At 40.9% G+C, this 25,683-nt stretch overlaps 1 protein-coding gene and 1 pseudogene across 1 annotated transcript in view; one reads left to right on the top strand and one right to left on the bottom strand.

Moving 5' to 3' along the window:
- Window positions 1-25,683, bottom strand: part of PARD3B (par-3 family cell polarity regulator beta) — a 1,010,919-nt gene that overhangs the window by 922,619 nt on the left and 62,617 nt on the right. The window lies entirely within an intron of this gene.
- On the top strand, window positions 7,496-23,917 carry LOC115521565 (annotated as a pseudogene).

The following is a 25,683-nucleotide window of genomic DNA, read 5'->3' as shown; positions in this document are numbered from 1 at the left end:
TATGTAGAAGAGACCTAGAGGGAGGGTGTTAAATCTTGCAAAGTGGCATTTCCTACTCCAACAAAGACAGTATGACAAGGCCAGTGAAAGCTTTCCATAACTCTGCGAACCAAACCAGAGGCGGAGGGAGGAGGGACTACAATTATTGAGAAGAGCATCTAGAACCAGTACCACATAGTACCTGTGCTACTGAAGAATCCAGATTCGTCCCCGCCTAGGTCACCCTGGTGCTCAACTACTTGTTTTCTCACCACTGCAAAAACAGTGGCTCCCTAACTTCCTCTCTATTCTTTCCTTGTCTACGGTGGAAGAAAGCAATCAGAGAACAACTTCTTTACCCTGCTGTGAGCAAGAAAATCTCAGAGAATCCTTTTTAAGATTGTAAAGATTAAGTGCAAGAAATACTTGCAACAAAAACAGGTTATAATGCTATAACTCCTTAATGAGATCTCACCATACACCTACTAGAATTGTTAAGTCAGACAGCACCAAATGTTAGAGAGGATGTGAAGCATCCAGAACTTTCATTCATGGCTACTAAGTGTGTAAACTACTTGGTGGCTTTGTTTTAAGTTCAATATATACCCGTCCAATGACTCTGCAAACCTACTTGTAGTTATCTCTCAAAGAGAAATGTTAATCTATGTCCACAAAAAAAGCCTCGTCAGGAAGTTCACAGAAGCTTGACTCATAATCGCCAAAACTAGAAACAGCCCAGATATTTGATAAGAGAATATATAAATCATTTATACACTATAATCATACAATGGAATACTACTTAGCAATGAAAAGGAGTGGCCTACTAATAGAACAGCAAAAACGAAGGCCAAAAGTAGGCTGGAAAAGGCCAGATTAAAAAAAGAAAGAAAGAAAAAATGTGTGTGTATGTGTGTGTGTGCGCGCGCGCACGCACCTGACTCCACTTACATCAAATCCTAAAATAAGCAAAGCTAAGCCATGGTGAGAGAATCAGAGCAGTGGTCCCTATGAGGGGTGGGAATTAGGAAGAAACAGGAGAGAACTTCGTGGGTGATGGAAATGTTCTTGACAGTTCATATACTTGATAGTATTGTTTCTCTTGGCATTGCAAAGTTTCAAATACAAGCCCCCTACTTGTCATATGAAAACACAAGCGCTCTGTCCAGATGTTCTTGGAAGTGTCACAAATGCTGGGTGCTGCAGAGAAGAGCCTGGAAATAAACGGGAGTTGGATGCACTACAAGACTAAAAGGGGTAGAGAGCTACGTTTGTAAAAGGAAACAAGGGTGGGTATGGGAGGTACACCTTCTCCTAGCTGAATAAAAGTCCTGGACAATGGAGGGGATAGCCACGGACTCTTTTACACCTGTATAACAGACACCATTCACGCTCTGCAATACTCTGTCCCTCTACTTCAGGAACTGATGGAAATAATATATAACTAAACCCCACCGCAGATAACCACAAAGTTAGACAATGCAAGGGGCTCATTTCTGGAACAAATCATTTAATTGCTGGAGTCCAACCTGGCAGGGTTTTCATACCTTGCTGTAAAGATCGTGGAAGCCTGGAGATCCAAGGAATGCTGGGCCAACACTCAAAAGAAAACCACCCTAGAGTGTCACTTTGACCCCCAGAAGACCATGTGCATGAGAAATAAACCTCTCTTAAGACACTGAGCTCTGGAGGTTGTTACCACAGCACAATCTGGATTGTCCTTATTAACATAGCCTATTTTTTTTTAACACATCTTGAAAAATGAGATTATTTCTTTTGACTACATGAGTTAACAAGTGTGCATTGGGCACCATGTTAGGCCCATTAAAAGACCCCCAAAATAACAAGATTTAATCCTTACTTTCAAGGTGGTTGTAAGTCTGATAAGGGAGAAACGGCATGTATCGGCAACCAAGATCTCCTGGTGTGAAACAGGAGGTAGTAAGCGAGCACTATGGGAGGTCTAGTCCAACACCAGTGTCCTCCTCTCTAAGCTACAGTAAACCCCGGGTGCTCATGTTTCTAAACAATTAAAACAGCTACACATGTCATTTGCTGTAAATGTAAATCAAAGTTTAGCAACACAGAGAAAAGACATTCAGAATAACCCACAGAACCACTTCAACTTCCTCTCTTGCCTTCCCCATTGCCCCAGCATTTTCAGATACACCAGAACAGAGACTTCTTGTCATAGCAAGCCACAACCCCTGTCATAAGTACATAGCTTGAATGTCCCTGCAAAGCTAACATACAACAACTGGCTAAATATACAGTTCATGGCCCAGCACGCTTTTTTGTGTTAACCCATGCAAGTGTCTCATGAGTTCAGACCGGGCTTGAAGAGCTTTTCATATCTTCTTGCATTATCAGCATTACTTCAGCTATCACCTTATGGCTGACAAGCCATACGGTTCACAAACATACCAGTTCTGGTCCTTCCAAGCCCATGGTAACACTGCACTTCCCTTTCCTCTCTAATGGTGCTATGACTTGCTTAGGCCAATACACAGCAAGGATGTCTATCACTTCTGAGCTGTGGCCTGTATGAGCCAATATGTGAATCAACATACTAATTTTCCTCCATCAGTGTTTGGAAAGGCTGTGCCAAGATGGAACGCTGACAGCCAGGTGAGTGACCAGATCAGTAGAAATCCTTTCCTAACTTACACAGACACCTAGAGTAACCAGAAAATAAAACTGCTGATATAACACTCTTCTGTTATTTCTTAACTGTTACCTTCTGCTGGCATTCTTCTTTTCTGTACAAGATTTTAGACTTCTTTGCCTCCTGCCCCTCTCATCTTTTGTATTAAGAAAAAATTGACACCATCAGAATTACTAACGAATTAGAGGATTCTTTCTTCTTCTCAAAGGACTTGACTCAGTGGACATAACATCTACTCTTTTGTGATGCTAAGCCAAAATGTTAAGTAGCCAACTGTAATTAAGCTATTTATTCAGAGAGATTGAAGGATAAGAGAAAAAAAAAAAACAGAATGGGGGGGGGGGTCTGGATAGGGGTGAGCAGGTGGGAGGGGTGGAAAAGGAGTACACATGTAAGAGTACAAAAGTTAGAGAAATTAAAAGGGTTCTAGAAGTCTTCTGCATGGTAGTAAGCATCCTTTCACAGTAAACTAATACATATTAGTGGCCTTTACAAGTAAAATAAAGTTCAATCAAGCATGCAGATAGACTTTTGCAGGTATGCCTAGGGGCTGAAATCAAATCTAGCAGTGGGCTCACACGAAATCAACCTTTCTGCTTCCTTCTGGTATTCTTTTTTCACTCATGGTAGTCTATTTGTAAGGAATCACCAATTGTATCTGCTTCCAAAAATACTTACCATCTTTACTAACAGGGGAGGAATGAAGACAACGGAGTCTGACAGAAATGCGTAGAGATAATACGAACAAGGCATGTGAGGACTTATAAAATATGCATCGGTCATGTAAGTATTAAAAATATGGAGATTCCACTTAGATTTGGAGTTAAGAAAGCATAAAAGCCATCTTTACCAAGAAGGAGATCTGAAAGTTTGGAAAATGTTCTGTTATATGCCAAATGAAGGTAAGTGGAATATGGTTAAAAACAGAATCTTTCAAAAGAACATTCTCTTGAAAATGAAGTAGGAATGAGTCGACAAAATTTTAAGTAAAATAAATGACTCAAATGTAAAAAATAGAGGTATTACAGCCTCTGGAGACTTTAGCCATAAAGACTTTATTACCTTCCACTCTGTGCCCTCACCTAAGCTCCCCAGAGTGCAAAACAGTGGATGCTTAATAAATGCCTAATTAATCTAGTGGTTTAAGGCGTTTACTTCAGAAACACTGTGACCTAATCAAATACCTTTGATCACTCCAGGATTTTCAGTTTTAGACGTGTCCCAATGGCATTCCAACATATTTAAACTCTCTTATAACCCAAGAGAACAAATTACTACTAAAACATGATACGACTTTTTGTTAGTGGCTTCAGTGAAGCAAAGCTTAGATTAATTTATCAATCCTCATTTCTCCACTGATAGTGTATGAAATATCTTCTCTAAAAGTAAAAATAAAAGTGGACCTAAAATATAAATTCACCCTTAATCCTAATATATCTCAAGAATAAGAAGTTGATAAGTAGAATAGTACACTAAGCTAATTCGCAAATAAAACCCCTGCATTAACCTAATGGAAAAACCAAAGCATGCTATCTTTGTACATTAATTTTAGAAGCATACTTAATTGAATACCCACAAGCAGTCTACCTCTTGGTTACCTCCACAGGGCAGGACAGCTTAAACAATACCATTGGCTCTACCATTTCATGAGGTTTTAGCAAGAGCGTGCAAGCCACAGACAGAGAATATTTAAAGATGGCGAAACCCTTGCCTGAAGAGAGAGACACTTATAAAGTTAAAAACATTAGGTCTTTAACAGTGCTTTCCCCTGGGAGGTGGAAATCTCAGGCTTAGAAAGCTACAGGTCGGTTTGCCCATCCTTAAGACCTTAAAATTGGACCATTTCCATAAAGTAGTAGATTAAGTGTGATTGGCTTTTAGGGACTTCAAAAGGTATACCAATTTGGGGAGGAAACCATATTGCATTTGTGGGGTATACCAGACATGGTAATAAGATTGGTTCATAGGGCTTATGAAATGAATGCCCACAGTCATATTCTGATGGTAGCTTGGACTTCAAGTGGAAATAAAGCAACATGACCACAGTCAAGAATTCTGACTTATTCTTACCAATGAGCCCACCTAGACTACACTGAAAATGCTTAGACATTAGCCTTCCATTAGGTGTAGAGTCCCACCTAAGATGCCCTTCAGTTTTCACTGGTCATGTCACTCAGCCTATGGTGAAGAACACTATAAACATAACCGTTACTTACTAGTGACAACTGCCATGCTAGAGATTTGCAAAAGTACAAAATGTCTTGAGCCAAAGAAACGAGCTAATCAGAAAGGGACAGCTCTGTCATCAGCCACCAAGAGCCGATGATGAAACGCCTGCCAATTAATTCTGCTGCGACCATCCCTTCGCTTACACAGAGAACTTGAAGACATGAGCTCAGCCCCAGTCATGCAGGCAGACTACTGGACGGCACACATTTGGAATGCAGAGCGATGTCCAAATGTCGACCTTCTCCGTTCCCAGCCTCACAGCCCTGCGGAACAGCCACAAACCAGTAGTCAGCCCTCTGCTAAAAGAGAAAGAGGTGAGGGAGAAGTCTTCTCTACAATCAAAGAGGGCACAAGCGGATGCAAAATCCAGGGGATTTAGGGCAAGAAACATCTCAGAAAGAAAGTACTGAGCAAGAAAAAGCAAGCTCATGTACAAGCAATTAAAACAAAACAAAAATATAATCCTGAGTGAATGATTCTTTATTGCATAACTACCAAATGAACACAAGATGAGGGAAAAAAAAGAATAAAGAACATGGAAAACTATAATCCAACAGTGTTAAGCAGTATGTGTAGGAATTAAACACATACGAATTACATACAAAACAAGATACTCCTAGATGAAACTAAAAGGCTTCAATCTCTCTTTCCCTTTCCTTTCCAGTGTCATTCAGTTCTTAAGCCCTCTCCCATATCAGAAGAGTCCAATATCTCTGGATGTATTAAATGCAAAAAATGCCCTAAGAAGTCACATTAGGATATTAACAGTTTGATAATCCTACTACAAAGCATCAGTATTATAAAAGTAGTTGATCAGAAAGGACTCCTTATATCAAAGGAATTTCCCTAGGAGATAGGTTCCGGACCCAAGCTTCCAGGTAGTATCCTCACCACCATCGTCCCAATTGAGGCCATATCCACTGAAAGGGTGATCAGTGTTGCAAGAACTCTAAACAGCATTTATTCATATGTAATTAATTCACTTAATCCTCACTACAACCCAATAAAGTATCATTTTATAGATGTGGAAACAGACTGGAACAAATTACTTGTCAGAGGTCCTTCCAGTAGTAAGTGGCAGTTCTGGGTTTCCAGAGCAGGGTGCTAGGGTCCCAGAGTCCATGATCTTTCCTCTACTACACATCCCATGCGACACACAGCTTCCTCAGCAAGCTAGTGTGACCCCAGGTGAAAATCCAGGGATATGAATACAGCCCAGTAAGAACAGTAGTTCAGACAAGAAATTATGTAACAAGAGATAAGAGAAGAGAAAAACACTCTCCTCTCTCCCATGGACACTAGAAGAAATAGCTTTGGGGAAATGGGGATTTTGTGGTTTAAAATGTTGGATATATCCCAAAAGAATATTGAGTTATGCTAATTGCCATATTTTTGGTTCCAATTAGTATGCAGACTGGGTCTTGTCCATCTACCCCAAAAAGACCTATTTGGTGCATTCCAAGAGAGATTGACCAGTCTTTGCCTACAAAGGCGTCAGAAAACAGGTGGCATTTGAGCAGTGTCTTGAAGAAAAAAGAGTGGCCAGGCAGAGAAGAGCTCACTGTTATCTTCCGTAATTCCAATCTGTCTGCAATTACAGGCTGGAGAAGGCTTGAAAGAATCAGGCTGGGGGCAGAATATTAGTGAAAGAAGCCAGCTGGTTTCTACAGGAGCTCCAGGTGGCACCACTTATCAGTATGACTTTACCCCACCCTTAGTCCAATCCCAAACCTTTTAAACCTTCCAGAAGAAAGGGTAAGACAGCACTCAGCTTTCTCAAAAGGATTCCTGGAAAGGGGAAGTAAACATTTGACAAATCTGAAAGAATTACCCATTCTTTGTTAAAGGGAGAGATATGTGAAAGGTTTGGAAACAAAGACATAAAAACAAAAAATAGTTGAGAGATGACACTTTTAGGGAAGGAAGACATAGCACACATTGCACGTTGATGGGCGAGCAACTCTTAACAAATTAATGCTGCAATGATGGGTTCCTGTCAGTCCCAGTGGACGACCCTGAGCTCGAAGTGACACAATCCAAAGTGAAGTGTGGACCACTGCCTGTGGGGTTTACCACATGAGCTCATGGAAAACCCGGTTTAATGGTTCTTTACTCCTTTAACCACACCAAGAAAAAAAAAGGGATTTAGTGACTGGGGATCTTTGCACAGCAGTGTGAGTACACTAAGGAACCCACGGAAGGCCAGGGCCTTAACTGCCGGGTTCTTAGCAGCTGAAGGAGCTAAGTTTAACCAACAAAAGGAGAACTGCAGGTGAGATCGTCAGCAATGAGAGGGTAGATGGTCCGCCAAGAACTCAAGAAACCTAGAAGAGTCAGATTAATCATCTGCCCATCGAAGAGAGCACATTTTATGCACGAGCAATGAATAATACTAGTCATGAGTTTTGTTACCTATGGTAATACACTAATGACTGCCCCCTCATAAAAGGATTTTCTAATCCCTCAAACGCTAATTCACTCAAAGACTAAGGCTACAGGAAAAAAAATAAAGATTCCTACTCAGCTGATTTTAAGATGTGAGACTATCCAAAATTGTCCATCTGGACCTAATTTAATCACAGAAGTTCCCAAAGTAGAAGAGGAAACTGGAGGAGGGAGTCAGAGATGGTGGCGTGGCAGGAGAACGACTCAGAAAATGGAAGATGGAGGACGGAGCCAAGGGCCAAGGAACGCAGGCAGTCTCTAAAGGCTGGAAAAGACAAGGAAACAGATTCTCCCCAAGAACGTCCAGAAAGGAAAGCAGCCCTGGCTACACCTTGACTGTAGCCCATGGAGCCAACGTTTGTCTTATGACGTCCAGCACTACCCCGATAACTTTGTGTTAATGTGTTACAGCGGCATTACACCTGCCAGCCGTCCCTCTCCACACTCCAGCAAGGACAGTGTGACAACCTGAGGGTAAACTGTGGAAGGAGTAATAGAAGTGAGGGAAGACAAGAAAGGCTAGCTGTATCTCACTTCCTCTTGCTACTGACATCCTCAGAGCAGACTTGAGCTGGGCTAAGGGCATAACCATTAACTCTAAGTTTCAAGTTTTGACTATCAACTACATTGTTCTTAACCACTGACAGGAGGACACTTTATTACTTCAAGTGGACTAGAAGAGTATTGGGATTTGCTCTACATTCCATCCAAGGACACAGGAAGAACTATCCCCATGGAATAAACTTAAAGGGACACTGGGAAACAAAAGTAAAGTTGCTGGTCAATTATCCCCCTCTCAAGACCTATTTATTCAAATGACAGCTACAAAGTATTGAAAAGGGATGGGAAACAGTGAGCTCAAAGAACAGGATAGCAGGACAGATCAGAAATTTGACCCCCTGTTGTACAACTGGAAGATTTTTACATTTGAAACATAATAAACATAATGAAGACACTATAAGGTGTTTTCAAAAATGAAAGAAATAAAAAGAAACGTCAACAATAATAAAGTAGGGTGCTATAAGGTTGCATCAGGGATTTACACACATAGAAGAGTAGGGATTTGGAATTGCATAAAATCAAAGATGAGTCATCAAAATCTTCTTCGGTTGAACTCTGGTATATGACTGCATGCCTGTGTTCCCACATAAAGTTCATTTTGATACCTAATGCCCAATGTGACGGTATTAGGAGGTGGGGACTTTGGAAGCAGTTTGGGTCATGAGGGTAGAGCTTCATGAAGAGGACTAGTGGTCTTATAAGAGAGGCCCTACAGGTTTCTGACCCCTTCCATCATGTGAGGACAGTGATGACAACCATCAGTGAAGAAGAGGGCCCTCACCAGACACTGAATCTGCCAGAGCCCTGATAATTGAACTTTCCAGCCTACCACACTGAAAATTGCTTACAACCCACCCAGTTTATGGTACTATTGTTTTACCAGCCTGAACACACTAAGACAAAATCCAAAAGGAGATGATTTCTAGGTAATCCTGGTGAGTTGGACACAAGCATTCCTCCTGGCAACTTCCCTATGCCTACACTGTCATAAAAATAAAGGAATTCCGGGGCACCTGGGTGGCTCAGTCCACCGAGCGTTGGACTTCAGCTCAGGTCATGATCTCACAGTTTGTTAGTTCAAGCCCTGCATCAGGTTCACGGCTCTCAGCGCAGAGCCCGCTTTGTGTCATCTGTCCCCCTTTCTCCTGCCCCTTCCCTGCTTGCCTGCTCTCTCTCAAAAACTAAAATAAATCTTAAAAGAAATAAAATTAAGGAATTTAAAACATATCAAATCATGCAAAGGGAAGCGCAAATCACCACAGATGAGATATGGCAATGCAAAATGGAAGGTTGAACGCAGGTAGATGGATAATACCTGGCTTAAAGCAGAGACTGCAGGCACCTGAGCCAGTACAGCAAGACGCCAACAGACAGACAATCAAAGATTTAGCGCCTGGAGGCACCTGGTGCCCTGCAGGTTGAGGCAAGGGTTGAAAAAGAAGAAATGGCTGACACTCTGTACAGGCAATCCTCTCCCGCGTCCTAAATGGAAAATTGGAGGTTTGCTCTATGGGGAAATAAAGCAAAGGAGACTGTGAATGTGGATTACAAACTTTGCAGTCATGGAGCACAGCTGAGCAAGTGAAAATCTGCATTCAAAATGAATAAGGCTTCTCCTCACCCTCACCCTGACCAACCTGGACATCGGTTACCCAGGCTTATGCCTGAAGCCAAAGATCAGAGAACTCCTCTAAGACTATGGTTTTCAAAGTGTGGTCCACAAATGGCGAGAGGCTGGAAGGATTACAGAACTGTGCCTATTTTCGTAACACTTTGACGTTTGTCTTTTTCATCTTAAAATTTGCATTGCCGGGACAAAAGCAATGGTAGGAAAATCTGCTCGTTTCCTAGCAAGGATCAAAACAATGGCACACAATTGTAGCCACTGTATTCTTCAGCATTTCAAACACAGATTTTTTTAAAAGTTGAGTTCACTTAAAGATCTTGAAGGGATAAAAATTATTTTATTACATCAACCTCTGATCACCTCTCTTTTCAATATCCGATGCAACAAAATTAGAAGTACATATAAAGGATAAGTGTGAGCTCCAGGAAAAGGCACACACTATTGTTTAACTTGCATGCTGAACCACTGGCTTTTTTCACGGAACACCATTTTTACCTCAAAAAATAACTGATGGAGAAACCATGGCAATTCCAATTTGGGTATTTGGTAGAAATTTTCTAAATAAACAATACAGTGAGCCCATCACTTCAAAAATAACAATTGACAGTACTTACTGCCTCTAATAAAATTCAACCTTTTAAACAAAAATTAGGGTTTGGGATAAGCTTATCTACCACCATGAGCTTGACAGTTCCTCATCCTTAAAGACTTTTCTGATGAGACTGATAGTGATATAAGCAAACATGATATTTTGATATTGTATAATGAAACGTGTCAACATTTGGAAGAGGAGCATAACTCAGTCAACCACTATTTTCCAAATGACCAACGCATGTCAAAAATGCTACAAACCCATGCCTGGGTAAACAATCCATTCAAAGGACAAGACAAACCAATGGATTTGAAAACTTCATTGATAGGATTTCAGATTCAACACTGCAACAATTAAGACCTAGATCACTTGTTGCGTTTTGGTATAGTATCAAAAATATCAACAATTATCTGGAAAGACTACCAAAATATTCCACCATTTTCCAACTACTTTTCTGAGTGGGATAGATTTCCTTCCTTTATTTAACACAGCAAATTACAGAGGTGCCTGGGTGGCTCAGTCGGTTAAGTGTCCAAATCGTGGTTTCAGCTCAGGTCAGGATCTTGCAGTTCCATGGGTTCGAGACCCACATCGGCCTCTGTGCTGGCAGCGCACAGCCTGTTTAGGATTCTGTGTCTCCCTCTCTGCCCCTCCCCAACTTTTGCTGTCTCTGTCTCTCACTAAATAAACTTTAAAAAAAATTTTAAAAACATAAAAATAAGTAAAACAGCAAATTGCAACATACTGGCAACAAAGATAGCTAGGAGGATCCAGGTGTTTTCCATTAAGCTACACGTTATGGAAATCTTCAAAAATGTAAGTCAATGTCACTCATCAAATTCTGCCTTGAAAACTTTACTTTTATGTAAAGAAACTTATTTATGTTAGCATGTGATGGGTTCACTACTGTTATTTTTAAATGAAGTAATTATTTTTATGGTACTTCAATTTTAATTTCAACTATGTAAATACTGGGAGATATAACCCACATCAACAAAAGTTCTATAGCTGCAGTGTCCAATACGATAGTAACTAGTATAATGTGGCTACTGAACTCTTGAAATATGACCAATCTGGGGCGCCTGGGTGGCGCAGTGGGTTAAGCGTCCGACTTCAGCCAGGTCACGATCTCGCGGTCCGGGAGTTCGAGCCCCGCGTCAGGCTCTGGGCTGATGGCTCAGAGCCTGGAGCCTGCTTTGGATTCTGTGTCTCCCTCTCTCTCTGCCCCTCCCCCGTTCATGCTCTGTCTCTCTCTGTCCCAAAAATAAATAAACGTTGAAAAAAAAAAAAAAAGAAATATGACCAATCTGAACTGAGATATGAAGTAAGTGGGAAATATACACTGGATTTCAAAGACTTTGCATTAAAAAGAACATAAAATCTCTCAACTTCTTATATTTGATTATGTGTTGAAACAATATTTTGAATTCACGGTGTTAGGTAAAATACATTAATTTTAAGCTTTTACTCAATGTGACTACTAGGAAATTTAAAGTCACATATAGCTTGTATTTCTGACTTGCATTGTATTTATATTAAACAGAGCTGTTCTATAGGTCCTTGATGGTTTTTTGTTTTAGGTAAAAGAGCCAGGAGATCAAAGTTTTAAAAACTGCTGCTCTATGGGAAAATGAACTAGTTGAAGGGGAAACAACAACAACAACAACAACAACAACACGCCAATCTATAGACTCTGACATTTAGGAGGCCCAACAGGACACAGAATGACCCCACAGAGATAAACCACCACTAGTCAATAAAGCCAGAACACAGGTTCACTCAAATATAAAAACGTGGTAAGGCTCACCAGAAGTGTGTGGAAATCCTCTAACATGAAGGTCAAAGACCAACACAAGTAAAAATGAAAAATAAACATCCCTGTGAAAAGACAAACAGTGTAAATAGAAAAAAAACCTTCAAAAAGATTTTAATATCCTCAGAGAGAGGAGAATACTGCGTCCATGCAAAAACAGCTATGCTTAGAAATTAACATTCATAAAACTTGGAAAATTTGATGGCAGAAATAAATTCAATAGAAAAACACATCTCAGAAAGCATCACGGAGAGTAGAAAGAGAGAAAAACAAAGAGAAAAAACAAAAACAAAACACTGGTAATAAACTTAGAGGAGCACTCCAGAAAGGCCAACATGCAGAAGAGTCGAGTCAGAAACACCTGAAAACGGTGTCTGTGTGTGTGTGTGTGTGTGTGTGTGTGTGTGTGTGTGTGTGTGTGTTGGGGGTGGGCTGGGGGGAGGAGGGGAATGAGGTTGCAGTAATGTTTCCCAAAACTGAAGGATATGTCTACAGACATAAAAGCTCTAGCAAATGCCCCAAGTACCAGCATAATAAATGATTTTAAAAACCACACACATCATGAAATTTCATATGATTGGAGGGGAAAAAATGGGAAGGTTTTATAGGTGCAGTGCAGATAAGTAGAGGCTTTCTCAACAATAATGCTGAAAACAAAATAAAATAGGAAGGAGTATGACTTCAACCTAGAATCTGACTTTAATAATCAAGTGTGAATGAAGAACAAAGACATTTTCAGACATAACCGTCAAAAAAAAAGAACTACTCAAGAATCCTTTCCCAGAAATTTCCCAGATGTGTCTGAAATATATTGAGAAGAATATCACTAAACGAAATGAAACCATTATTAAAACCAGGAAAATATAGGGGCATCTGGGTGGCTCAGTCGGTTAAGTGTCTGACTTCAACTCGGGTCATGATTTCGTGGTTTGTGAGTTTGAGCCCCACATCAGGCTCCGTGCTGACAGCTTGGAGCCTAGAGCCTGCTTTGGATTCTGTGTCTCTGTCTCTCTCTGTCCCTCCCTGACTCATGCTCTGTCTCTCTCTCTCTCTCTCTCTCAAAAATAAAAAAAAAAATTAAAAAAAAAGGAAAACATAATATTTGTGCAAGCAAACAATTGTAATTATAGTACACTATGTGGCTCAGCTTTGAACCACATTTTACAGTCATACTAATGTAAAAACTGAATATTAAAATATGTATATTGTGTACTTGAAACTAATGTTATAGTGTATGTTAACTAACTGGAATCTCTTTTTTTTTTAACTTATTTATTTAAGTAATCTCTACCCCAACATGGTAGAACTCTCAAACCCCAGGATCAAGAGTCACATGCTATTCCACCTGAACCAGCCAGGTGCCTCTAACTAACTAGAATTCAAGTAAAAACTTAAGACTTTGAATGGAACCACAAAAGACTCAGAACAGTCAAAGCAATCTTAAGAAGAATAAAGCTGGAGGTAACATTCTCCCAGATTTCAAGATATACTACAAAGCTGAAGTAATCAAAACAGTATGGTACTGGCACATAAATATATATACATAGATCGTTGGAACAGAGCCCAGAAATAAACCCATTCTTATACAATCTATGATGAAGGATCCAAGAATAAACAATGGGGAAAAGACAGTCTCTTCAACAAATGGTGCCAGAAAAACTGCTTCACTTTCTCACACCACAGACAAAAACAAATTCAAATTGGATTAAAGACCTAAAGGTGAGACTTGAAACCATAAAACTCCTAGAAGAAAACACAGGCAGTAATTTGACAATCAGCCTTAGCAGCACTTTTCTAGATACATCTCCTCAAGTAAGGGAAACAAAAGAAAAAATAAACTATTAAAAATTTATCAAAAGAAAAAGCTTTTGCACATTGAAGGAAATCATCGACAAAGTGAAAAAGCAACCTACGGAATAGGAAAAGATTATCTTCTCTTGTAAAACAAAAATCTGACCAGAGACCGCCAGTGCTCCCTCTAGGCAACAACCAACCACAGCTGAGCAGGGGCGACCCAGTGTCTCCCCAACACTCAGCATTACACATTCCACTACCGAATAGTGTCCATTTCTCCATATGCACCCCTATAAATGAGAAAAGGAATATGAAGATGCCATCTTTCAAGAATTAGAAACAGCACATATGTTTGCAGGATTGCATTGTCTACAATGCAACAGCAGATGTTTATTTCTCCAGTTGCTCGTTCAGCCCCTTCAATGACTGAGGTCTGGCATGCCTAGTTTAAGAGGTGACAGGCTTGAACGAAACAAACTCAATCATTTTTGCTATGTCCTGCAAGCTTGCATTTATATATTTACTTTTTCCTAAATACTGCAAAGTTTTTTACATGTGATACATGCAGAAGAAATTAAAAAAAGCAGATCAGCATATTTTAAAATAATTGCAGACATTTTCCAATTTATACTGTCTGTAACTCTACTAAGAACGTTAAAAATGAGACTGCTTCAATGTTTTCCTCATTTTACTTTTGATTTAGAGGATACATATTATAAACCCGAATCAGAGAAAAATCTTTAAGGTCTCTCTGCCTTAGAATGGGGTTGAGTGAAGCAGAGAGAGGCGGTATAACTTTAAAACAAAGACTATTAGTTTTATTTACATGCCACAACACAATCTTCAAATGACCTCTGCCTTCCCAAGTAACATTTTAACTAAAGTGACAGAGAATGGAATGCCACATTAGAATTGAAAGCAAGATAAAAGGTAGGAGTCCTAATCTACTGCTCTACATAGCATTATTCATGACAAGGGTTTCCCACTTTCTCAGACAGGGTTCAAAATGTCAGCTTTAACTATGTAGCAAATTTTAATAGGATGCTTCTAAATGGGTACCCTAAGAGGGCTACAAGGATTTCTTCATCTACAGCACATTCAGCTACTTCTCATCTGGCTCCAGGAGTAGTTTCCCAGCCTATTTCCTTTCATCTCTGATGCATTTGGGCTGCTGAGCGAACCGCTCCCCTAATTCTAGTTAGAAGCCGGAATAAAAATTTTGTTTTGTGTTTACGAAACATCAAAGTATGGGCAAGGAAGCCCTTGATGAAGGCCTCCCTGCTCTGCTTGCAGAATTACTCTGCCTGCAAGGTGCTACCCTCTGCTGTTGGAGGGATGGCATCAGGGAAGTGGTTGGAAAATGCAGTGCTAAAATAGCCATTTTTGATGTAAATTGTAAAATGTCCTTGAGGTCTTCAAAAATCTGACAGCAATTCTTCAAGCACGTATTAATTAAATTTTATATGATAGCAATACTGCTAAGCAAATAAATAGTTAAAATCATTGGGCTGCAGTAACACAGACTGGACCAACTAGCCGTATCTTGTTCTCAGAACACTCAGAGGTAGAGAAGACAAGGTTTTTCCTACCCAGAGAAAGAGCCTGTTGTGAAGCAGAGTAATATTCAAAGTGACTCTATAAAGGACAAGGGAACAGGAAGCCAGAACTCTGCTGATAAATTACTTAAATGATTTAATGTGGCAAATATTAACACCCAGATTTTACCATCTTTCACCGACCACTCTAATTCTTTCTAGAAGAATTTTCCAACGTCCAAACACTCAGAAAAATACTGTAGGATTACTTAAAAAAAAAATTGGTATTAGATGCTTTACCTTGACACTCTCAGACTTAATTTTCAAAATCAAAATGTTCTAAACAAATCCAAAAGCCTGCTACGGAAGAAAACACCTTAAAAATGTCATTCAAATTTAACTTTAGACACAGAAATACAAGTTGTAAATTTTAACCAGTTTATTTATTTTTTTAATATTTATTTTTGAGAGAGAGAGAGGGAGAGAGCGCGCACAAGCAAGCAAGCACGCACACGAGTGGAGGAGAGGTAGTGAGAGAAGGAAACACAGAATCTGAAGCAGGTCCAGGCTCTGAGCTGTCAGCACAGAGCCAACGCAGGGCTTGAACCCCCACAAACCACGAAATCATAACCTGAGCCAGTCTGACGCTTAACCGACTGAGCCGCCCTTAACCAATTCATATTAAAATAAGTGTAACTCCAGACCAACGTAGCAAGGTATTACCTGCACCATTATTTCATAATTGGAAGGGTTTTTTTAATTTTTTTTTTAACGCTTATTGATTTTTGAGACAGAGAGAGACAGAGCATGAACAGGGGTGGGTCAGAGAGAGAGAGGGAGACACAGAATATGAAACAGGCTCCAGGCTCTGAGCTGTCAGCACAGAGCCTGATGCAGGGCTCGAACCCACAAACTGCAAGATCATGACCTGAGTCGAAGTCAGACGCTTAACCGACTGAGCCACCCAGGCGCCCCTGGAAGTTTTTATAATATAGAGAGGCAATGTCAGATTGAGGTACAAAGCCTCATTTTGATTTTAAATCAGTTTCAGACTTCTCCCTAATCCACAACACAACACATTGTAGCCATTCTATTATTCTGAGAAATGTAAATTAAAGATTGAAATCCTTTCACCTTCAAAATCGTCACCATCACACAAACCTGTCCGTGTTACGTACGTGAGGGGAGGCAGGGAAAGCATGATGACGTCCAAGTCAGGGAATCGTAATCTGAGTATTTCCCAGGTAACCAACAGCCCTACACAATGATTTATGAATGTTACCAGTGCTCCCCAAATCTACTGAGCCAACTGATTTATCTGTGCTAATAAAGAGTTTATGCTTTCAGGACACATCATACCCCAAACTCATCTCCTTCCAGGCAGAACTATGAGAAAGTGAGACCCAGCCAGCTCAGAACAAATCCATTTGGCTTGAGATTCTGGGAGCCAAGGACCATTCTGCTCAGCTTTACTCCCAGTGCCCTCCCCCAGGAGATGCAAAGCCACCCACACACACTAAGGGTAGAAGAATGGGAAAGGGCAGAGCTTTCTTTCCTGGGAAAAAAGCCAGAGTGAAAGTTCTGGGGGATGTAAACATATAACAGCTAGAGGAGAGCCATGGAAACCTCCCCAAGCAAATGTGCTGTTCGGCAAACTTTCCTTGCCCCCTACAATATTTAGCGTTGCATTAAAGCAAATATTTTTAAAATACACAAGCATGTGCTGTTTAAAATGCCTAAAATTAAAAGCAAACAAATTCCCCCTTATTGCCTGTCTAAAACCACCAACACATCCACTTTTTACCACCAGATATTTCTCAAGTAGATGACTGCTGGGCATACAAACTAGTTTAAAAACCTCCCCTTGCTGGTTCTGCCAGGATTCTAAACTGAGAGTCCCATTACACACCCCCGAAATGAAGCACGATATGGCACCCACAGGTGCGTCTTTCTGGATAGAGGGTTTTACTACATGTCCCAATTGTCAAGTCTTAAAAAAAATACCATGGCTTTCACATGATGAAAATCTACATTAACAGATCACAGTTTAGGGGCACCTGGGTGGCTTGGTCGGTAAAGCCTCCAACTCTTGATTTTGGCTCAGAGCACAATCTCGCAGTTCATGAGTTTGAGCCCTACACAGAGCCTGCTTGGGATTCTCTCTCTCCCCCCCTCTCTCTCTGCCCCTCCCCTTCTTGCTCTTGCTCTCTCTCAAAATATAAATAAAACTTTTTAAATATAATTTGTCAAGTTAGCTAACATACAGTGTATACAGTGTGCTCTTGGCTTCGGGATGATTCATCACTTATATAAAACACCCAGTGCTCATCCCAACAAGTGCCCTCCTCAACAGCCATCACACATTTTCCCCTCTCCCTTACCCCCACATCAACCCTCAGTTTGTTCTCTGTATTTAAGAGTCTCTTATGGTTGGCCTCCCTCTCAGTTTATATTTTTTTTTCCTTCCCTTCCCCATGGTCTTCTATTAAGTTTCTCAAATTCCACATATGAGTGAGAACATAGGATATGTGTTTCTCTGACTTATTCCACTCAGCATAACACCCTCCAGTTCTATCCACATTGTTGCAAATGGCAACATTTCATTCTTTTTCATTGCCAAGTAGTATTACATTGTATATATAAACCACATCTTCTTTATCATTCATCAGTTAATGGATATTTGGGCTCTTTCCATAATTTGGCTACTGTTGAAAGCGCTGTTATAAACATTGGGGTACAAATGCCTCTATGAGTCAGCAGTCCTGTATCCTCTGGATAAGTTCCTAGCAGTGCTATTGCTGGGTCATAGGGTAATTCTATTTTTAGTGTTTTGAGGAACCTCCACACTGTTTTTCCAGAATGGCTGCACCAGTTTGCATTCCCACCAACAGTGCAAGAGGGTTCCCGTTTCTCCACATCCTCGCCAACATCTGTTGTTTCCTCAGTTGTTAATTGTAGCCACTCTGACAGGTATAAGGTGTATCTCAATGTGGTTTTGATTTGTATTTCCCCTGATGATGAGCAATGTTGAGCATCTTTTCACATATCTGTAAGCCATCTGGAAGTCTTCTTGGAAAGGTATCTATTCATATCTTCTGCCCATATCTTCACGGGATTATTTGTTTTTCAGGCATTGAGTTTGGTAAGTTCTTAATAGATTTTGGATGCTAACCTTTATCTGACATGTCATTTGCAAATATCTTCTGCCATTCCATTGGCTGCCATTTAGTTTTGTTGATTGACACTTTGCAGTGCAGAAGCTTTTTATCTTGATGAGGTCCCAATAGTTTGCTTTTATTTTCCTTGCCTTTGGAGATGTTTCTATTCTTTGGAACAGCTTGAGAAGAATAGGTATTAACTCTGCTTTAAATGTCTGGTAGAATTCCCCCCGGGAAGCCATCTGGGCCAGGACTCTTATTTATTGGGAGATTCTTGGTAACCAATTCAGTATCTTCCCTGGTTATGGGTCTGTTCAAATTTTCTATTTCTTTCCTTTTGAGTTTTGGAAGTGTGTGGGTGTGTAGGAATTTGTCCATTTCTTCCAGGTTGTCCAGTTTGTTGGCATATAATTTTTCATAGTATTCTCTAATAATTGTATTTCTGTGGTGGTGGTTGTGATCTCTCCTCTTTCATTTGTGATTTTATCTATTTGGGTACTCTCGCTTTTACTTTTGAGAAGTCTGGCTAGAGGTTTATCGATTTTTTTTTATTCTTTCAAAACAACCAGCTCTTATATTCATTGATCTGTTCTACTAGTTTTTTGGATTCTGTATTGCTTGTTTATGGTCTAATCTTCATTATTTCTCTTCTGCTGACTTTGAGGTTTCTTTGCTGCTTTGTTTCTATTCCTTGAGGTGTAAGCTTAGATTCTGTTTTTAGAATTTTCTTGCTTCTTGAGACAGGCCTGGACTGCAATGTATTTTCCTCTTAGGACTGCCTTTGCTGCATCCCAAAGGGTTTAGACGGTCATGTTTTCATTTTCATTTGCTTCCATATATTTTTTAATTTCTTCTTTAATTTCTTGGTTGACCCATTCGTTATTAGGGTGTTCTTTAACCTCCATGGATTTGGAGGCTTTTCAAGTTCTTTCTTGTGGTTGATTTCAAGTTTTATAGCACTGTGATCTGAAAATATTCATGGTATGATCTCAATCCTTTTATATTTGTTGAGAGCTGTTTTGTGATCCAATATGTGATCCATTTTGGAGACTGTTCCATGTGCACTCGAGAAGAATGTGTATTCTGCTGCTGTGGAAAGAAAAGTTTTGAATAAATCCATCAAGTCCATCTGATTCAGTGTATCATTCAAGGCCATTGTTTCTCTATTGATTTTCTGCTTAGATGATCTGTCCATTGCTATAAGTGGAGTGTTCAAGTCACCTACAATTACAATATTATTATCTATAAGTTTGCTTATGCTTATGATTGATTTATATATTTGGATTCTTTCAAGTTGGGGGCACAATTAAAACTGTTAGCTCTTCTTGATGGATAGACCCCTTAAGTAAGATATAATGCTCTTCTTCATCACTTGTTATAGTCTTTAAAGTCTAGTTTTTAAGTATGGCTACTCCAGATTTCTTTTGACTTCCAGTAGCATGATAGATGGTTCTCCATCCCCTCACCTTCAATCTGCATATGTCCTCAGGTCTAAAATGAGTCTCCTGAAAACAGCATATATATGGATCTTGATTTTTTATCCATTCTGATACCCTATGTCTTTCGATTGGGGCATTTAGTCCATTTACATTCAGAGTGATTACTGAAAGATATAGATTTAGTGTTATTGTGTTATCCGTAGGTTTCATGTTTGGAGTGATGTCTCTGGTCCTTTGGAGTCTTTGTTGCCTTCTATCCACAGAGTCCCCATGAGGATCTCCCACAGAGCTAGTTTAGTGGTCATGAATTCCTTTAGTTTTTGTTATCTCTCTCTGCCCCTGCTTGCTCTCACTCTCAAAACTTTTTTTAAAAAGAAATAGGTCATAGTTTACATTAATTCATTCTTCTGTCATCGGATTTGGCTACCCAACAACTCCTAAGGAATATAACACTAAGCAATTAAGAGTTAATTCCTTCCCAGGAAGGTCCCTTACAGGAACCGGAGACTACACCCTTCTCTGGGGATTTAAAACAGCTGAGTACCTTCACAGGTGTAGCCCCTCCCACACCCTTCATCTGCTTTGTTCTCAAATCCTTTGTTGCCACTGTATTCATTTCATAATTGTCTGCCCTTTCATAGCCTACTTTTTCCACATCATTCACAAAAGGACAAGTAGACACACAAGCAACGATTTCTGGTCCTTATAAATGAAGTCCTTATAAGAATGTTGCCAATGGGGTGCCTGGGTGGCTCAGTCAGTTGAGCACCCAACTCTTGATTTCAGCTCAGGTCATGATCCCAGGCTCATGGGATGGAGCCCATGTCCAGCTCTACAGTGAGCCTGAAGACTGCTCATGATTTTCTCTCTCTCTGCCCCTTTCATCTTATTATTTGAAACAAAACAAAAAAAATGCTCTTATTTAAAACAAAAAAAAATTTTTTTTAAGAAGAATATTGCCAACTTAAAATGTTAATGGAAGCCCTACTGTGCTGGTCTATTCAACCAGTCAGTCATGACCTGGTTCCTCTACTTGCCATCCTAACCTCTACAGTAATCCCCTAACCTCTACGGGCTTCCCTGGAGTCTGTACTTCTTAGAACTAATCAAAGCAAAGATCTATGGAGGGCCTTCTTGAGGATTGCATTATAGAAACAAAAAACTTCCCAATTGTTGCATTTAATAAATGTAATCTTTCATATATGTGGTTATCAGCATCTTCTATAGTTTCCTTTTGGTTACTATCTTAAATTTGAGCTACTGAACATCTTGTTTATGGACTATCTTTCCAACTTGCTAAGATCATTATCACCTTACTCAACAAGCTCAATTTGGTAAACCCCCAAAATAAGTGACTGTGCCCAGGAGCCGATTTTACAGTCACCTAGCAGTAGTTCTAGCACACTAAAGTTAGCACCTGTGTCTTGCTAACCAGTTTTTACTTCAAAGCAATAATCAAAGGGTAGGGGTGTCAGAAGGTAAAGGAGGGTGAGTCAAGTATCCTCCAGGGCTAGAAGGCACTTTGGACCCAAAAGGAAGCAAACCACTCCATACGGAGCTTAATTCAGGGTAACTTACTAATGGAGCGAGGGGGTGTGTGGAAATCTGGCAGACAAATGACCCAGGCAGCACACAGCTATTATCCACCCTTACTCTCCACGTCTGGACCTTAGCCCACAGATTGTATAGGGCGAGGGGCACTGTGGTAAGGTCAACAGGTAGCCATCTAAATTGACACCATCTGTGTACCAGAGGATCTCTACTAGTTAATGTGAGGTGAGGGCCTTCAGAGAGGCAGCCATCTCTACCAGTTATGTAGAGTGGGAGCTTCTGTGTACCAGCCATCTCTACTAATTTCTGGAGTCTTCTGTGTGCCACTTTAGAGATCAGAACTAGCCTTCCACATTCCAGTCAGAGCATACATTTAACCTCCATGGAACCTGAACACATAGCCCTGAGGGAGGTCATTAGACAAATAGGAACAAGATGGAAGACCAAAGATGGAGTCAGCGTTGTCAGCACTCTTACAAGGGGAAAGAAAGGTTTCGGGGTTTTAAGAGAAATACATAGGGGTGCTTGTGTGGCTCAGGGGGTTAAGCATCCAACTCTTGATTCTGGCTCAGGCCATGATCTCATGGTTGGTGGGTTCTAGTCCCATACCTGGCTCTGTGCTGACAGCGTTGAGCCTGTTCAGGATTCTCTCTTTCCCTCTTTCTGCCTCTTCCCTGCTCCTGCTCTTGCTTTCTCCCTCTCAAAAGAAATAAACTTTAAAAAAAATTTTAAAGAAATATATGAAAAAGAATGTTTGAGGCTTTAATATTTCTAAGAAAAACCATAAACACAACATAACAGCTACTGAATGATTTTTGTTTGTTTTCTTTAGAGCAGCATCCAAAGGGGATCCGAAGGACTGCCCATGGACTCACCTGAATTGAATGGTATATGATACTGAGGTGCACACAGGTGAAGCTTTCATAGCAACTTGGTTCTATTAACCTAGCAGCATCTTACAGAAATAGGTAATAAAACTAGGGAGTCAACTGTGGCCACTGGAGCTGGTTCACAGGTTGTTGATTCTCTTATTCTGAGAACGTGGAAGAATCATACTTCACCACCCATTCGAATTCAGGTTTGACATGTAACCGGCCAAAGAAATGTGAGCATAAGTAATATGCGTCTCTCTGTGCAGAAGCTTTAAGAGCCAGTGCATCAATTTACATTTTCCTTGATTTTCTATAATCATGGAAACATATTGTAAGATGGAGCCTCCATGTGGGGCCCCAGATGATAAAATGAGATCTCCTATGACCCACCAGGGGCTGACAGCATGACCGAGAAATAAGCTGATTACTCTAAGCCAGAGATTTTCAGATTTGTTACGGCAGCATAGCCTGAACTTTTCTGATGCCATACTAAATTTTAAACCCCAATATGTAAGGCACAGTACTGTGCTACACTTGTGGGAAACTCAAATGCAGAAGTCAGGCAGGGTAGAAAGTAGTATTGCGTTAAATGTATATGAGAATCAGAGAGACCAAACATAACTGTGCTTGGGTCATGGAATGAAGTATAAAATTCTAGTTTCCATTGATTGAAAACCATCTAAAGCCTTGGAGTGAAACCCCTTTCTAAAGAAGAGGGGGGAAAGAAGTGAGCTTTCCATTGACAGATGATAGCATGAGCAGCAGTCAGCAAGGAAAACACAGGAAGACAGGAAGAAAGGAAGACAGGACAGGAGATAGCTGAGTGAGGGGGCAGCACGGATTGCAGGAATAGTCATAGGAACTAAGGTTGGAAATATAAGGTGCAATAGAGCATGACAGGCCTTGAATGCCTCGCCATAAAAATGTTAACAGCAACAATAATAAAAACCATTTTGTCCCAACACATTTTAGGGCATTACATATATTACTCATTGCATTGTCACAATAACCCGCTGAGCTACTTGTTTCATCTGTAAAAGGGAAATTGTAAGAGGCTGGTATCCGTGGCTCGCTGCTACGAGTCTCGCATCCAAGTGAGGCTCTCGGGAACACAACATCAACGTCCTAGAGGGGGATGAGCAAGTTCATCAACTCAGCCACCCCGATGATAGCAGCTGGACCCGAGACAATGACATGATGCTCGTCAAGCTCTTCTCTCCTGCAGCCCTCACTACCTGGGTGTCCTCTATACCTCTACCTGTGTACCCACTGGCACCCAATGCCTTCTCTCTGACTAGGGCAACACCCTGAGCTCTGGAACCAACTACCCCGACCTGCTGCAGTGCCTGGACGCCCCGCTGCTGAGTCAGGCCCAGGGGGACGCCTCCTACCCTGGGCAGATCATGAAGAACATCGTTTGCGCTGGCTTCCTCGAGAGAGGCAAGGACTCCTGCCAGGGTGACTCTGGTGGCCCTGTGGTCTGCAATGGTGAGCTCCAGGAAATTGTCTTCTGGGACTATGGCTGCACCCAGAAGAAGAAGCCGGGAGTCTACACCAAGGTGTGTGATTTTTGTAGACTGGACTAAGGAGACCATAGCTGCCAACAGCTAAATCCCCAAGTCCCTCTACCATCACTATGCTAATAAAGTGAGCCTGTTACCAAAACAAAAAACAAAACAAACAAACAAGAAATACAGTAACATGCAGGTACAGTACACTGCCCAAAGTCACAAAGTGAGTAAATATCAGAATCAGGACTAGAACTCGGACAGGGTCTGTGATATTAACCACCACACTACATTTCCTGCCACCGACCTTAGACTAAGAGGTGAGGAGACCCATTTACACTTCAAGGAAAGGGAGACCCATGATTAGTATCGTGTTTCAGAAAGATTAGTTGTGTCACATATACGATGAATCAAAGAACACTGGTATGCATGTAGAGATACCTTTTAGAAATCACTGAAACTAACCAGGTAAAAGACATTACGCCCCTGTATGAAGACAGGGACTAGTAACTATGAATCAGTAACTCAGAAAGTTGTATAGGGTCAGAACAACATGACTTTTGCCTATTTATGTGGGGGGGGGGGTGATACAGCTGGCTTCAAGTTCCTAGATATTCCTCTTGCTGAGAGAGTCTAATTCCCCTCTCATTAAATTTAGGCTTTCTTACAGACTCGCCTGACCCCATAGATTGTGGCAGAAATGACCCTACGTCCTAAGAAACCCCGAAGCTCCTTCCTGGCTCTCTTGCAAATGCTAGGAACCCTGAGTCACCTTGTAAGCACAAATGCCCAGCTAAGAGGCTTTGTCAGAAAGCCCCAACAGTACATGCAGAGGGCACAGCTGGGCCCAGCCTTCCAGGTCTCTATGCCTGGGTGCCAGGCATGTGAATCCAGCCATCTTGGACCCTGCAGACCGGCCACTAGGTGAATATCACCAAGTGACCCCAGCTGACACCGCATGGAACAGAAGCACTCCCTTAGCCAAACTCTAGCAAATACCCGACCCATAAGCCCACGAGGTACAATGATGTCGGTATGTTAAGACCGTGTGTTTTAGAATGATTTCTTAACACTGGACTAGGCCACTGGAACATGGCATTGATTAAAGGAACCCTGAAATTCAACCATCTCTATTAAAATCACTGGCTCGTGTGCTCAACCCCTCACTTCCCTGAGTTAGAATCTGTGCACTGGCCCCAAGGACTGGTATTCTTAGCAAGTTCCACTACCCCAAGTGCTTCTTAGACTAAGGTTGGAGATTAGAATCAAAACCATCTACACAACAAAAATGGAGCCAAAAAGGCTGGTTCACCACAAAATGAGTGCTACATGAAAACTTCCATCGTTACCCATCTGCCCTGGCTCACTCCACTGCCATTCTCTGCCCTGGCTGCAGTATGAAGCATCTTGGAAGCCTTTAAATCGGCCAAATCCTGAGCCCCAGCCCAAAGCAATTACTGGGAGCAGTGTTTAGGTGATTCTAATACGCAGCCAGGACTAAGAGCCTCTGGTTCACAGTTAACCATGAATACGTTATTGCTTTACAAGCAAAGAAAGTATAAAAACAAAAGCCTTCCTAGGTCTGGCTTGATTGCCCCAAACTGCAGAGATGACCTCCAGGTACCACCTGAGTAAAAGATAACATCAGAAAGAAGGGCAATTTCTCCTCCCAAGAAATCTAAAATGACTTGCGTGTGTGTATCACTTCAGTCAAACATTTTTTAAATATATGAAGTAAATGTTTTCAGTTTCTCAGCATGTTTCAGGAAGCAGTGAAAACATAGGAGTTTGAGGAGCAGACGTATATTTCTGCTTTCAACATCTCTATTGGAAAGACTGGATGTTAAACAGCTTTTAAAGGGAAAATTTCATTTTAAAGAAGTTTAGTATTTGCACTGGGCACTCACCACCACATAGA

This window comes from Lynx canadensis, chromosome C1 (assembly GCF_007474595.2).
Source record: "Lynx canadensis isolate LIC74 chromosome C1, mLynCan4.pri.v2, whole genome shotgun sequence".
In the NCBI taxonomy this organism is placed as follows: Eukaryota; Metazoa; Chordata; class Mammalia; order Carnivora; family Felidae; genus Lynx; species Lynx canadensis.
The sequence above is the reverse complement of the archived record's forward strand: the minus strand, read 5'-3'. Positions and strand labels throughout refer to the sequence as shown.